This window comes from Urocitellus parryii, chromosome 5 (genome assembly GCF_045843805.1).
Source record: "Urocitellus parryii isolate mUroPar1 chromosome 5, mUroPar1.hap1, whole genome shotgun sequence".
Classification (NCBI taxonomy): Eukaryota; Metazoa; Chordata; class Mammalia; order Rodentia; family Sciuridae; genus Urocitellus; species Urocitellus parryii.
Window position 1 is genome coordinate 184,152,918 of NC_135535.1, and position 15,396 is coordinate 184,168,313.

A 15,396-nucleotide genomic window follows, 5' to 3' on the forward strand; every position below is an offset into this window, starting at 1 on the left:
TACTACCTAAATTCTAGCAGGTAGTAAGAAATTCCTCTCCTCAATCTGCTCCAACCATCAATTCCTGTTGCCTTCACTAACCAGCCACTGCTCCAGCAGAAATAAACCCAAACCTGCATTTGAATAACTTACCTTCTTTTACTAATAGGTATTCTTGATTTCTCCTAAGTGTATTTGAACAATGTTCTCAAAGATTCATTCTAGGGCTGGGGATGTGGCTCAAGCGGTAGCGCGCTCGCCTCGTATGCGTGCGACCCGGGTTCGATCCTCAGCACCACATACCAACAAAGATGTTGTGTCCGCCGAGAACTAAAAAATAAATATTAAAAATTCTTTCTCTCTCTCTCTCTCTCTCTCTCTCCTCTCTCACTCTCTCTTAAAAAAAATAAATAAAATAAAATAAAAAAGATTCATTCTAATTACTGGCTCTATATATCTCAGATGCTCTATATATCTCAAGACAGGAAATTTCTTTATATTTCCCTCTTCTTCCTATTTTGAACCATGATACCTCATGATAAGTTTGGAAGACACAGACTAAGAGAAATATATAAAACGGGAAATGCTACAGAAAGTATAGACGGAACATGATTGGTCAGGGATTGCTAATGAGTGATGCTCAGTTAAGGAGGTTCATTATATACATGTTCACTTAATCTTTCATTATAAAAAAATGAAAATTTCCATAATATAAAATTTAAACCCAAACAGAATGTTATTGAAGCAATGATCTATGGAATCTGTACTCCACAGAAATTTTGGATGGAACATCAGATGGTATAATCTGGACAATCTATTGGTTTGCTATTTATTGTCCTGGAAGTGGTATAGAATGGAACTTTCAGAGTCTGATAGAGTGAACCTGAGGATCCTGAATACAGGAAAAGGAGTGTAATCACAATTCTAAATGAAGGGGAAATTCCTCTTTATGAGGGATGGTTACATTTGGCCTGGAGAAGATAAGAATTCTGTGCATGTCAGGTTGCCTGGAGAGGCTGAACTATTAGCCCTCTATCAGGAAGTCTAATTGGAACATCCCCTCTTTTATTTTTTCCCTTGTAGTGGGAATTAAACCAGGTACACTTTACCACTGAGCTACATCCCCAGCCCTTCTTTATCTTTCATTTTGGGACAGGGTCTTCGCTAAGTTGCTTAGAGCCTTGCTAAATTGCTGAGGCTGACCTTGAGCTTAGAATCCTCCTATATCAGCCTCCCAAGCGGCTGGTATTGCAGGCGTGAGCAATTGCACTCGGTGAAACATCATCTCTTCATGTGCTGGCATCAGAGGATGCTGCAGTTAGGAACACAACCTCTTTGAAAAAATGAATTTGGCCTGGTCAGATAATAGTAAATTTAAATGACCCCCTTGTGGTTTAACTTTCTCTTGGCCTGGAGAAAATTCTAACCGAAAATGCATACAAAGAAATAATATGATCAATAACAGGGACTTACAATAAAGGCTGAAGAAACAAACCATAAAAGTTTGGCTCATAATGAGACTAGAGTCTGTCCACAGTGGATAGTCATTTCTTTTAAGAGGCCCTTGGAGTCTAGGTATATTTCAAATGAGAGACAATGGGTAATGTTATTAAGGTGAACCAACCTCAGTTTCCCCCAACTGTTAACCTAACCTAATATTTTCTTAGAAAGAAAAATCTTTCAGAAAAATAAGGGTTTATCCTAAGAAACATGATTTTGATCTTACTTTTTAAGTTCTGTCAATTCTACCCTCCCTTTTTAATTGAAATACAAGAGTCCTTGGAGCCCAGAAAAAAAGTATTTTGTCAATAGTCTCAAGAGAGAATAGCATTACCTAAAATAAAGCAGCATTAAACCAATTGTCTAGCAAGGTAAACGAAAAAAAAGTTCTCTTTCCATGGAAAAGTGAGGGTTTGAATTAAAACGTCTTTCTTTCTGGTCCTTTTTATATCCTCTTTCTTTCTTTTTCTCTTTTGGTACCATAGATTGAACCCAGGGATGTTTAACAACCAAGCCATTCCCTAGCCCTTTTTGTATTTTATTTTGAGACAGGGATCTCCAAGTTGCTTAGGACCTTGCTAAATTGCTGAGGCTGGCCTCAAACTCACAATCCTCCTGCCTCATCCTCCCAAGTCATTAGAATTACAGGACAATGCACCAGGCTATTATTAACAAAAGCAATAGCTATTATTTTCTTTTATGACAGGAGAAATAGGAACTGTGAAAGAAAAATATGAGCCCGATTTATTGAGGAAATCAACCATTGTTGAACCTCTCTGGTCACTTCTCAAGCCCTTGGGCTGCTCATCTGGTCCATCTAGATCTTACCCCACCAAACCCAGGCTTTTTGTGGATAGTTGACTTTTTTTAATGGACCAGGGAAGTTATTAGGCAAGAGCATCTTTTTCATCAGCATATTATTTTCCAGATTCCAAAGAAGTTCCTCACAGCTTTCTTTTGATTTCTCTAACTTCAGAGATCCTGGCCTCTTAGAAGAAGAGGATCCTTTCCTAATGTAATAAGTTTAGTGGAACTTTCCTTGATATAACTCATTCTTTTTGTCTGTTAGTGGAAAATCCTCAAACTGACAAAAACTTAATATGAAAAAATAAGCATGGATTCAGCAATTTTAAATGAATTTTTATTGTTCATAATGTACAGTCATGCACTGTATAACAATGTTTTCTTCAACTATGGACTGCATATACCATAATGGTCCCATTATGATGATGGAGCTTTAAAAACCCTATTGCCTACTGATATCATAGTGCAAAGCATTATGAGATATATATATATATATATATATATATATATATATATATATATAGAGAGAGAGAGAGAGAGAGAGAGAGAGAGAGAGAGAGAATATAAAATACTAAATTCCCATATATCCCCTCCCTGACCCTTGCACCATGTTCCCTTTTGTTTGTCCCTATACAGAATCCAGTATGAATAATATCAGTCCCCAGAAAACATATCCATTCCAAGCAATGTGGTGCTTTCAACATAAAGTAGGGCAGAGGATATTTCCAGAAGATCCCTGGCTCATGATATGAGTTGTTTGCTCTCCCTGCACTTCCACCAATGTCATCTGAATCCTCACCAGAGACCCAAGTGATGGGAACCCCAGATCTTATACTGGAAACTCCAAAACAAAGAGCTAAATAAACTTTTTTCTAAGCTAATCGCCTTGTGGATACCATTATAGTGATGGAAAGCTGACTAACACAACAGTAGAAAACCAACTACAGTCATTTATGTAAATTATGGACCATTGCATCCAAGTATTACGAAACTCAGTGACAATTACTCATAGCATTAAGTGGGTCAGGTTTGTCTGTGATGCTAACCTCTAGCTGCAAGTGCCCAGGGCTCCCTGTAGCTGGATCATCTGCTGCTGCAGCGTAGTCATTTGCTATTTGCTCACTGCACAGCCTTGCTTCTCTCATATACTGTTCCAAAATCTTTCTGCAGTTTTAGTCTTTTGAAAATATCTTCTGCATCTTATAATCTTCCCTCCCTTCTTTTTAAAGAAGCATGTTATTCAAAAAGTGTATAGAGTACTCCTATGTTCAAGGTACTGAATTAGGAGCTGAGGGATAAACAAACATAACTCAGGCCACCCATACAAATGATTTATATCAGGGAGTATAATGAAAACTTAATACAAACTAAGAAAAATTGCTGTGGGGCTTCAAGAAGCGCTGGTTGTCACTTTTAAAGTAGATGCCTATTTTTATCTTTTAAACCATTACCTATATAATACTTATTATGTAATCTACATATGTATATTTCATGTTTCTTTTCTCTTTCCCCTCTCTCACACACATATTAGAATATAAACTTCACAGTGCAAGGACATTCTGTTTTGTTCACTGATGCATCCCAAGTATGTAAATAGTAGCCAACATGCACAAGGCACCTAATAAATATATACAGGGTAAGTAGGTGCTGAGAAACACAAGAGAATCTCAGGTAAGGAAGACAGAGTGAACACATGTACAGCTCCCTCCCCAAACTCTAGCAAAACCACAGTAAAGGGATTATTTAACAGGCATAATCCAAGAACGAAAAAAAATGGGAGAAAAGACTATGGGAAGATTCTAGAAGCTGGAACACAGTTGGATGACTAAGACTGTCTTAGTAGAACCTGATCCTGAACCTGAGGCTGAAGGACAGCACAAAAGCAACACAGTTTCCACAGAAGAAACCACAAAAGCTCAAGATCCAGGGGCACTAGCTGCCTTGGAGGGCCGAAGGGAGGGCACAGCTTGCCTATGGACAGGATCACTATTCTGTTGAAGTTGACAGGAAATGCCCCAGACTCCAGGCAAAACACTGGAGACTATTCACTAGCTGAGTAAACTCCAGGATCTCTGACTGGGGAACAGGGGGTTCAGTAGAGAGCACAGTGACTGCATCAGTGTGGTCCAATCAGGAGACAAACTGTGCAGAAGGACAGGAAAAGGAAGTGAGGGTAAAGAGGAGGACTTACACACTGGATGTCTTCAGGCCCTTCTCCTCTTTCAGCATCTAGAATGCAGCAGCTAGGCCTGAACACTTCAGGTGGGATTTAGAAGAACCATCTCTGCAGACTCTGAGAGACTAAAAGGAAAAATTTAGGATACTGATATTGGGAATCACTCCAGTCCCAACAGGAGGCAGAGATCTGCTCACACTGAATGTGTTCTGCCAGATGCTTGGAGCTCTATGGGCTTTGTTCCCTGCTATTATACATAAACAGACAGGACTATCAGTTATCTCAGACAGACCTGCCACAATAAGAGAGGGAAAAAAAAAACAAACAAACCCCAAAACCTTGGAACACAAGAGACAAGAGATTATGGAGACAGAAGAAAAATAGTCTCCAAACTATAATAAGTCAGTGAATCGACACATAAACATGTCACTTAGAGATTCAGAGGGAAATGTCAAAAGAAATCAGCTACAAAAACTTCTAAGAGGTTAAAACTTCTGTTCTGGGGAACAGAAAATGGTTAGGAGAGGAGGATGAAATGCTATTTTTTTTTTTATAATCAACAACAAAAAACTATTCAGTTGTTTAAATTATACACAAGTACTTTGTAGATATAAAATCAAAACAAAATACCAAGAAACTACAGGAGATTTTAAAGTGAACATAGCCCACTAGACACTCCTCCCCAAAACTCTTATGACACTGTCTTATTTCAGTTGTCACCTGCTTTTTCTCACCCCATCCACTTTCACCCCAATACCCAAACAAGGCTAGTAAGAAAGGGAAAGGGAGACTGGAAGGCCTGGGATCTGCTCTGTCAGGATCAGGTGAGAAGCCCCGGGTCAGCTTCAGTTCACTGACTCCAGATGACTTCTCCTTGCACAACTTAAGTTTGTATTAAAGTTACAACTATCAAAACCAGGCTGACTCAATCCTCATGTGTTTCCTCTTTCTTACTTTCTTTTCAAAGAATATCCTCATCCAAAAAAAACCTTGATTCTAAATACACCTTCTCCCATTGCTTTCTCTAGGTTCTCCTCCTGTACTGGCTGGGATATTCTTGGGGTCTGTCTGCCTTAGGGGGGACAGACTGCAAGTCTTTAGCGCTTGGGTAACAGAAACCTTTGCTACCCTTTCACTTCACTGTGTTGCTTTCCCTGGGGATAAAAGGGAGAGGTACTTTTAGCTATGGTTATTTTTATACAGAATAATTCCATTTGCCTACCAAATTGTATCATATTTTTCCTTTTTCTTTTTTTAATATCTTTATTTATTCATTTTTATGTGGTGCTGAGGATGGAACCCAGTGCCTCACACATGCAAGGCAAGAGCTCTACCACTAAGCTACAGCCCCAGCCCTCCTCTTTTTCTTTACTAGCAATTCCACTGGCTCTGACTTTAAGGTTAGTCCTTGATATAAACAAGGGACCTGTTTGGAACAAAATAGTTGGAATGACACTGATAGACCAGGTGTGCTCATCCACTCATTACACAGTACTCAGAGAGAAGAGTCTCATTTTAGATTTTTTTCAAAACAAACATCCACTAGTTCCTTGTCTCTGATGTAGGTTAACCTCTTATTTCTGATATCGAAGGCATAATTATCTCTTTTTCAGTTAAACAAAGCAAAAAGCAACATCTAATATCTTTGAAGAATAGTTGGGATTCAAATGTCTTAATAATTCACAAAGTTAAGATGAACAAATAAATTGAATTTACTGGGGATACTTTTAAATTCCTGTTTTATTCCAAATATTATTTCACCATCATAGAATGGTGAAGGCTCTGTTTAATCATCATATGAAAAAGAGTATGAGTTTTGCTAACTACAAGCTTAAGTAGTGGCTAGAGAGTGCTTCCACAAAAAGTCAACTTCTTCCCCCCCCCCCTTTCCAAGAATACAGGTAAGACTGGTTTTGCTCTGTTGGTCACTTCATCAGTATTTGATGAGGATCTCCAGCTGCTGTAGCAGATGGAGAAGAAGAGAAAGAACTCAAGGATAATAGATGAGTACACACATACCTAGGTGATGACAGTATTGATTGCTGTGCATTCATATTGCCTCTGTTGACTTTATAAATACCCTGTGAGGTCTTAAGTCACATATAGTCACCATATTAAAGATGAGAAAAGTGAGACTAAGAGAAGGTAGATCAGTGATTCTCAAACACTTAGCTCTCAGTACACCTTTACACTCTTAAAATTATTGACATATTTCTCAATGCACACACAAATTAAATCAAAATGAATGTGCGACCTAAATGTAAGAGCTATAACAATAAAACTCTTAGAAGAAAACCAATGTAAATATATGTGACCTCAAAACCTCTCTCCCTGCTCCTCCTTAATCTCAGGGAAAAAAGGATTACCTTTCTTCCCCATTCTAGGCAGAGTTATTGGTCCCTGAGTACATACCCACCATAGGAACAAAGTAACCCAGACTTTGGGGATGGTACCAGAAGATCTCAGAAACGACTATCTCCCAAATTAACAAGCAAATTACAACTCCAGAAAAAGAAAAGAATGTAGTCTTTGAGTCACCTCTTTAAAAGCCCCTGTTCAATTCCTTTATGGGTTAACTAACAACAACAACAAAAAAAGAATCTATTAATGTTCTAAAAGCCCTGGGCTCAATCCCCAGTACCACACACACAAAAAAATCAGAATGTTGACATTCATTAAAAGCCCCCTGTTCCTGCAGAATCACAACCTTTAGGACAGGAGTCCCCTGTGTTTCTCCTTTGCTAGCAAGGCAATAAAACTCCTTTTTCCTTTTTCTCAAAACCCTGTCCTGGGGCGGGGGTTGTGGCTCAGTGGTAGAGCACTTGCTGAGCATGCGTAAAGCACTAGGTCCAATCCTGGCACCACTATAATAAAAAGTATTGTCTCCATCTACAGCTAAAAAAATATTTTTTAAAAAAGTGTTCTCCTGGGGCTGGGGATGTGGCTCAAGCGGTAGCGCGTTCGCCTGGCATGCGTATGGCCCAGTTTCTATCCCCAGCACCACATACAAACAAAGATGTTGTGTCCGCGGAAAACTAAATATATATATATAAATTCTCAAAAAAAAAAAAAAGTGTTCTCGTTATTGGATTGGCTTTTGGCAAATAACATATATAACAAATGACCTAGTAGTCACTTTTGACCTAGCTTTCAGTAACAAAAGCACTGCAAATAATATATATGTCACTAGTATCTGAACTAAATAATCTCTTACAACAATAATTTTTTAAAGCATAATTTTAAATAGCTAAAGGATTTGAATAGACATATTTCCTAATAAGATACATGTAGGAATCTCACTTAACCTGACTAAAATCATCTTGGTGGTGTTAACTGACATTTTGTCTAGTGACCTTGGCAGGCATTCCAAACCCTATAGGATAAACAAAATTGAACAGATTGTCAGTGGAACATTTCCTGCCAAACCCCAACTGTTTTGTAACTGACATATAAATAGTTTCTTGGAAAGCTCAGGTATATTCCACTTAATTGTCGTCCACTGAGTTCTACCAAAGCTTCCTTTTGACCCTCCGACCCTAGTCTCGTCCCCTTTGCTCCGCTGTTGCCACCAGAGTAACTTTCTGAAACAGACTGTCCTGTCCAGCTTGACTCTAGGTCACGTAAGACGCAATCTGTAACCTTCTGCCGGCATTCATAGCCTCCTCTCCACTTCCCCTCCCACTCTCCACTCCACACCCCTTCATGCTCGGTAACATAGGCCTTGAACATTCCTGAACACTTTCTGCTTCTGGGCTTTACTGCAAGCTCTCCCTGATCAAGGCACAACAATCTGTTTTGCTGACTCGTACGTGATAGGTGTTTGCACAACTTCAGACAAGGATCAAAATGCGCCCTGCCCACCGGCCCGCCCACCCGCCCGGCTTAGCCGGGTCTCCCCCACCTCGAGGATAGCTGGGGAACAGGAGCCCATATAGGCCAGAGTCCCCAGGGGCGAGGCGCTGACAACGCCTCTTAGCGATTCTTCTGGGTAGGGAAGGAGGGCCTGTGCTGGGGAGGTGCGGCCTCCACAGCTCAGCGGGCCCTCGAGGCCATCCGCACTTCCCCGTTGCAGGGTGTGGCGGGTCAAGACAGAAAGAGACAAGGGGACTCAAGACAGTAAAAAGGCCACAGGGAGCTAGAAGGCGCACGGCTGGGGCTAGAGCAGTCGAGCCTCCTGATTGGCGCCAAAGCCGTCAGACAAGCCAGGCGGCCGCTGATTGGTTGCGCGGACTCTGGCACTGTGCGCAGCGTGAACGCTAATAACCCTGAAGGCCGGGTCTGTGACCGACAGTAACCCCGGCGGGAGGTGGGGAGGGCGCCGCGGAGCTCCCTGGGCGTCGGCCGCCCCGCCCGGCCAGGCCTGGTTGGGTAGCCGAAGCTGCGGCGCGAGCTCAGCTCCCGCCGCGGCAGGCTGAACCAGGCTGGTGGCCTCTACGCAGAGCCTCCTCTTTCCGACCTCAGCAGGGCTGTGGAGTTTAGTGGGGGATAGGGGTGAGGACCGGAGCGTTGGAATCGCACAGAACGTTCTGTGCGACACGAATGGCCTCTGTGGGTCAGCGAGGTGGCAGCCTGACCTCCCCGCCACTGCGCACACTACCCTATTATTGGAAAAGCCACGACTGGAGGCTTTGGCCTGACGCTGGTCCCACCCTCTACTCCGGGGCCAGAGAGTCCTTTGAGGAGTGGCTTTCCAGAGGAAGAGAGGAGGAAAGGGACGAATGTTTACACAAGGATCCCTTTCCTCCACCCTCCGCACCTCTCTCTCGGGTTACTGCGGGTCACATACTGGGAGGTTAATAGCGTTCACGCCCCCCACCCCCACCCAGCGTCCAAGGATGTGAGCAGCCAATCAGCGGCTGCCCGATGGCGTCTATGCCAATAAGGAGGCTCGTCAGCTCCAGTCTTTGCAGTGCTACTCCCTGCCAGCTGTCACCTTTAGGTTGTTGGTGGGAATGTAAATGCTGCTCAGCTGTTGTGGAAAACAGTTCCGCGATTCCTCTAAAATTTAAACAGAAAGTTGCCATATGACCCATCAAACTCATGCCTAGGTGTATGTCTAAATGAATTGAAAACAATACTAAAATAATTGGACGCAATTATTGTCAACAGTAACAGCACTATTTGTCCTCACCAAAAAGTGGGAACAACTCAAAAACTGTCCATTGATAGATGAATCAACAAATTTGTGTGGTATACTTAAACAATGGTCTACGAATCAACCATCAAAAGGAATTCAGTACTAATTTATGCTACTTTGAATGTAAAAGAACAACAAAAAAACATACTGAGAGAAGCAAGTCATAGTATGAATGTCACATATTGAGGATTCCATATTGTGTTCTGGGATCATGAAAATATTTTTAAATTAGAGATAGTGGTCACAAAACATTGTAAATGTACTCAATGCCGTAGAATTGTTCACTTTAAGATATGTAGGGTTGCTTTGCTTTGTTTTGTTTTTTGCAGTTCCAGAGATCAAATCCAGGACATCTCTGTGCCAGGCAAGAGATTTATTGAGCTATACTTCAGCCCTAATGTGGTTACTCTAATGTTAAAGGACTACTTCTTCAATTAAATGTATACATATTTAAAACAGACTTTATATGAAGTCCTTCTATTATCTATAATTCTCTAAGGAAGAAGTAAGAATAGAACCATGAGCAATCCTGGGCCCAGCGCTGCCTTTTACATTCACTTTCCACATTATCCTCATTTCCTATTCTTATTTAAAAAGTTTTTTACAGCCTGGCCAGAATTGGCTACTCAGTGCTCCCCCTGAGAAGTGCTCAAGGTAAAGAGGGCCCCTTTGGCCTTTTTGAGAGGATTTGAGTCCACTCTTTGGCCCAAATCACAATGAATCAGCACTGCACACATTGCCCCTTTGTGAGCCCTCTGTGGACTGGATGTAACTTACTGGGCAGGATAGTGGCGGTGGGGCTGACCTGGGTCACCAAAAGGGGAGGGTTCTTCTTGCTTCCAGCAACCCCTGATAGAATCTAAGCTCCATGGAGTCTGCCATTGGGGCCTGTGGTATTTGCCCTAAATTCAGTGTACAAAATTCTGTGCTTTGCCAGCATCATAGAAAATTAATTACAGGTCACAGAATAGGACTCCCATTCCCTCTGACATTTCTTCCAGCTTGTAGCAGAGATAGAACTTAAATGAAGGCTTGAGATTTCCACCATTTAATTGAATACCATCTGTTTAGGTGAAGGAAGACATTTCCAGAAGAGGAAAACTCCCTGGAGGAGCTCAGAACTTAACAGAAGGGTAGAGTTTGGTTGGAAAAGTAGAGAGGAAATGTCAGGTCTGTTTCTGTGGTAGAGAGAAGGGCTTAAAACTAAACTGGGATCAGTGTTCAGGTGGGTCAGGAGGTGAGAGAGCTGGGCTCTTACAGAACACAGGAAGCTTGTGCAGTTTGTGCATGAGTTCAGCTCCTTGCCATTGGCAGCCAGGGAGGAGCTTTGCCTCTGAGTATAACTGAGTATCGCTGGCAGGCACTTGGATATAAGAGATTTGGGCCTGTCTCCTTTGTCCTCTACTCCAATCCAGGATACCCAGGAGGCCTCAGTTCTGGAGCTACACCACAACACCACTACCCACTCTCTCACAGCTTCTCTCCAGATCTGATGAGTCAATAACAGCACCTGCTTCTGATACAGTGAGGTGATGTGCTGTCTGGCCTGCAGGGCAGTGCCTGTCCATAGAAATGTTGATATTGCTGTTATCATCATGTCCTCCAGTCTGGTGGTCTGAGATCTTGGATTTCCTACTCAAAAGAAAATTGGATTTCTGTTTATGTTTGACCTAAACCCTTTTCACTAATATAGAACTTGGTATGGATTTTTCAACTACTATAATTTGGTATACCAAGATTGTTATCTTAGACTTTATTATAGCAGCTGCCTTTTGTCATTTGGCTGTTTGTCTCTTTGAAGTTTGAGACTGGAGATAATATCACTGTAGAATTAAGACTTGATTTGTAGAATCAAGTCTTTTAGTCAAAAACTTGATTTTCCTCCCTGCTTCTTTTAGTCTGTTTTAGTTTGAATCTCAGCTACCACTAATGGTAAAAGTAATAAAATCCAAGGCACTTTTTTTCTCATACAATATTTGTTAGTGAGATTCCATTCATATACCATAAAACAAGCCCTTTTTCATACTTATTTTTAGTTTTAGGTGGATACAATATCTTTATTTTATTTTTATGTGGTGTTAAGAATTGAACCCAGTGCCTTACACATGCTAGGTGAGCACTCTACCACTTGAACAACAACGCCAGGCCCCAAACCAGCCTTTCAAAAAAAGAGCTCAATTCACCCATTTTCAGTAGAGTCCTGCAGCTACCACCACAACCTAATATTGAAACATTTTTGTCACTTCTCACATAAAACAGTGCCCATTAGCCATCACTCCTCATTCTTCTCCCATGGCCCTCTGGCAGCTTCTAATCTGCTTTCTGTCTCTATATTAATCTATTCTGGGCATTTCATATAAGTGGAATCATACAGATTATGGCCTTTTGTGTCTGACTGCTTGATCACAGAACGAACTTTTCAAGATCCATCATCATATCATGTATCAATACTCGGTTCTTTTATGGCTAAATAATATTCTGTTGTACAAATATACTACTTTGTTGTTTATTTATTATTGTGTTCATGGATATTTGTGTTGTTTCCACTTTGGACTCTTACATAATCCAGTTCTGAACCCTCATATGCAAGTTTTTCAGGCATGTATGCTTTCACTTCTCTTGGGGATGTACTAGGAGCAGAATTGCTGGGACCTATGGTAGTTCTATGTTTTCTATCCTTTAAGGAATGGCATGTATGTTTTCCAAAGCAGCTGCATCATGTTAGATTCCCATCAGCAATGTATAAGGGTTCCAGTTTTGTTTTTTTTTTTAAAGAGAGAGTGAGAGAGGAGAGAGAGAGAGAGAGAGAGAGAGAGAGAGAGAGAGAGAGAGAGAGAGAATTTTTTTTTTGATATTTATTTTTAAGTTCTCGGCGGACACAACATCTTTGTTGGTATGTGGTGCTGAGGATCGAACCCGGGCCACACGCATGCCAGGCAAGCGCGCTACCGCTTGAGCCACATCCCCAGCCCAGGTTCCAGTTTGTTTACTTCCTCAGCAATAATTATTTTTCACTGTTTTCTTTATTATATTCAGGTATGAAGTGAAATCTCTTTGTGATTCTGAGTAGTATTTCCTTGATGGCTATTAATGTTAAGCATCTTTCCCTGTGTCTTTTTTTTTTTACCATTTGTATATTTTTTATAAATAAAATGTATATTCAAATATTTTCTCTTCTTTACCATCAGGTATTTGTCTTTTCATTTTTGATCTTCAGGGCTTGGGGTACAGCTCATTGGTAGAGTGCTTGCCTAGCAGGCTGAAGCCTTGGGTTCAATTCCGATGAGAGTTACTTTTATATTCCAAGCACTAGACTCTGATCAAACATATGATTTTGCAAATGTGTTCTTCCATTCTGTGGGTTGCACTTTTAATTTCCTGATGGTATCTTTTGAAGCACAAAATTCTCAATTTTGATGAAAGCCAATATTTAAAATTTTTTTGCTGCTTGTGCTTTTACCATCACATCCAAGAAATTGCCCAACCTCAGGTTCATTAGTTTTCCTCACTGTGACCAAAATATTGAGAAAAACTCATCATGGCAAGAGGGCATGACAGAGGAAAGTTACTTAACTTTTGGCAGTCAGGAAGCAGAGAGGGAAGAGAGGGAACAAGGAAGTGGCTAGGAACAAGTTATAGTCCCCAAGGGTGTGCCCCCAAGGACCTACCTTCTCTTTTCAACTAGATTCTACCTCCTGCAGTCTGTATCACTCCCAGCTATGAATTTCTAAATGGGTTAACCCATTAATAAGGTCAGAGCCCTCATGAACCACAATCACTTTCTGAAATTCTACCTTTGAAGTTTGTTTCATTGAGGAACAAGCCTTGAACTCATGAGCCTTTGGGGAATATTTTAAAATCAAACCATAATATTCCACCCCTCACGCCCAAAGAGAAGAATCAATTAGGGACAAGATATACCCTTCCATGTCACAACCCCAATAACCTACTTTCTCCAACTAGGCCCCACCTCCAAATAATGTCTTCAAATTATTAATTCATCAATGGATTAACCCATTGATGAGGGACACCCCCCACACATCCTTTGCAGCTGCCATGAGATGTGTAGCTTTCCTTCCTCACATCTTTCTGCTCTGATGTTTTGCCTTGCCTCAAGCCCATGTTTTGCCTTCCTACCATGGGCTGGATTCTCTGAAACTGTGAGCCAAAATAAATCCTCCTTTGAGTTGTTTTTCTTAGGTATTTCATCATGTTGACAAAAAGCACACAAATATAACAGATGATGGAGATTTACACCAATATTTTCTGCTAAGAGTTATGTAGCTTGAGCTGGTGTACTTTCAGTATATGGTTTGAGGTATTGGGCCAACTTTCCTTTGTGTGTGGATATTCACTTGTTCCAGCTTTGTTGAAAAATTATTCTTTCCCCATTGGATTATCTAGGCATGCCTGTCAAGAATCAATTAACCTTAGATGTATAGTGAATTTCTCCATTCCCCATTCTATTCCATTGATTTATTTGGCTTTATGCCAGTATTATACACACTGTCTTGATTAATGACTCTGAAGAAAGTTTGAAATCAGGAAATAAGTGTCCTCCAAATTTGTACTCTTCTTTGTATATTTATTTTGCTGTTCAGGGTTCCTTGAATTTCCATATGAATGCTATGCTCTACTTATCTATTTCTCTAAAAAATAAGTTGGAACTTTATCAGAATTGCCTTGAAACTTTAGGTCAATTGGGGAAATAAATTACCATCTTAACAATATTAAATCTTCCAATCCATAAACATAGTAGTATTTCTTGCCATATTTAGATGTCCTTTTTTTCAATAGCATTTTGAAGTTTTCAATGTGACATTCTAGGGCACTTTTTATTAATTTTATTACTATTTACTTGGTTCATTTTGATCTTATAATAAATGGGATTCTCTTAATTTTATTATATATTATATATTGCTAGTTTATAGAAATAAAATTGATTTTTATATGTTGATATTATCCGATAGCATTGATCAACCTATTAATGACCTTGAAGTTATGCATGTTATTTCATCTGCAAATAGAGATAATTTTACTTTTTCCTTTCCAATCTAGATGCTCCACATCTTTTTTCTGTCCTATCAGATGTTTTAGGGACCTTCCTGGTTCTACCCCTTTGGAAGGGGGAGAAAATTGATGGCCATTGAGCTTAAGGTATTTTATTTCTATACTCTTCTTTATTATAATCTTAAAGTATTTTTTGTCCTTTTATGACATAGTTTAATCTTGGTTCCCATATAAGACCCTAACTCTTTATACATTCTCACATAAAACATGTTAAAACCAGAATGAATTACTCTGCCTACTGGGAGTTTTTTCTACACATGGGTGTATATTTTTGGAATGTTTGCAAGTAGGAATAAGAAACCTCCAAGATGAAGTCACAAGTGTACAAAATACACGTTTCCTGGAAGCAGCACAGAGATGTGTTTAATCAGTGAGAAGACAACCAGGTGTGGCAGAAATAAGAAAGGAAATAAGAAAGAAACAAAGAGCAAAGATGTATTGTTAAAATTGGATACCAGTTCCTGGGAAACAAAGTAGAGACATTGAAAAGACAGACGTTCTGATACTGAAAAATACATATTCTCGCCTGAACATTTTAAACAAAAAGGGAAAGGGACTCAAATTAGGAAGTCAGGTATTAATTAATGAAGTCAATGTCATTATCAATTTAAGATAGCAAGATCTGGCAGAACTCAATGTGTATAACCTTTTGAGTTTGTAAGTTCAGAATTGGTTCAGAGTAATACTCTCAGTAATTCCTCTAAGAGTCAAGTTTCTTGTACATGAGGAG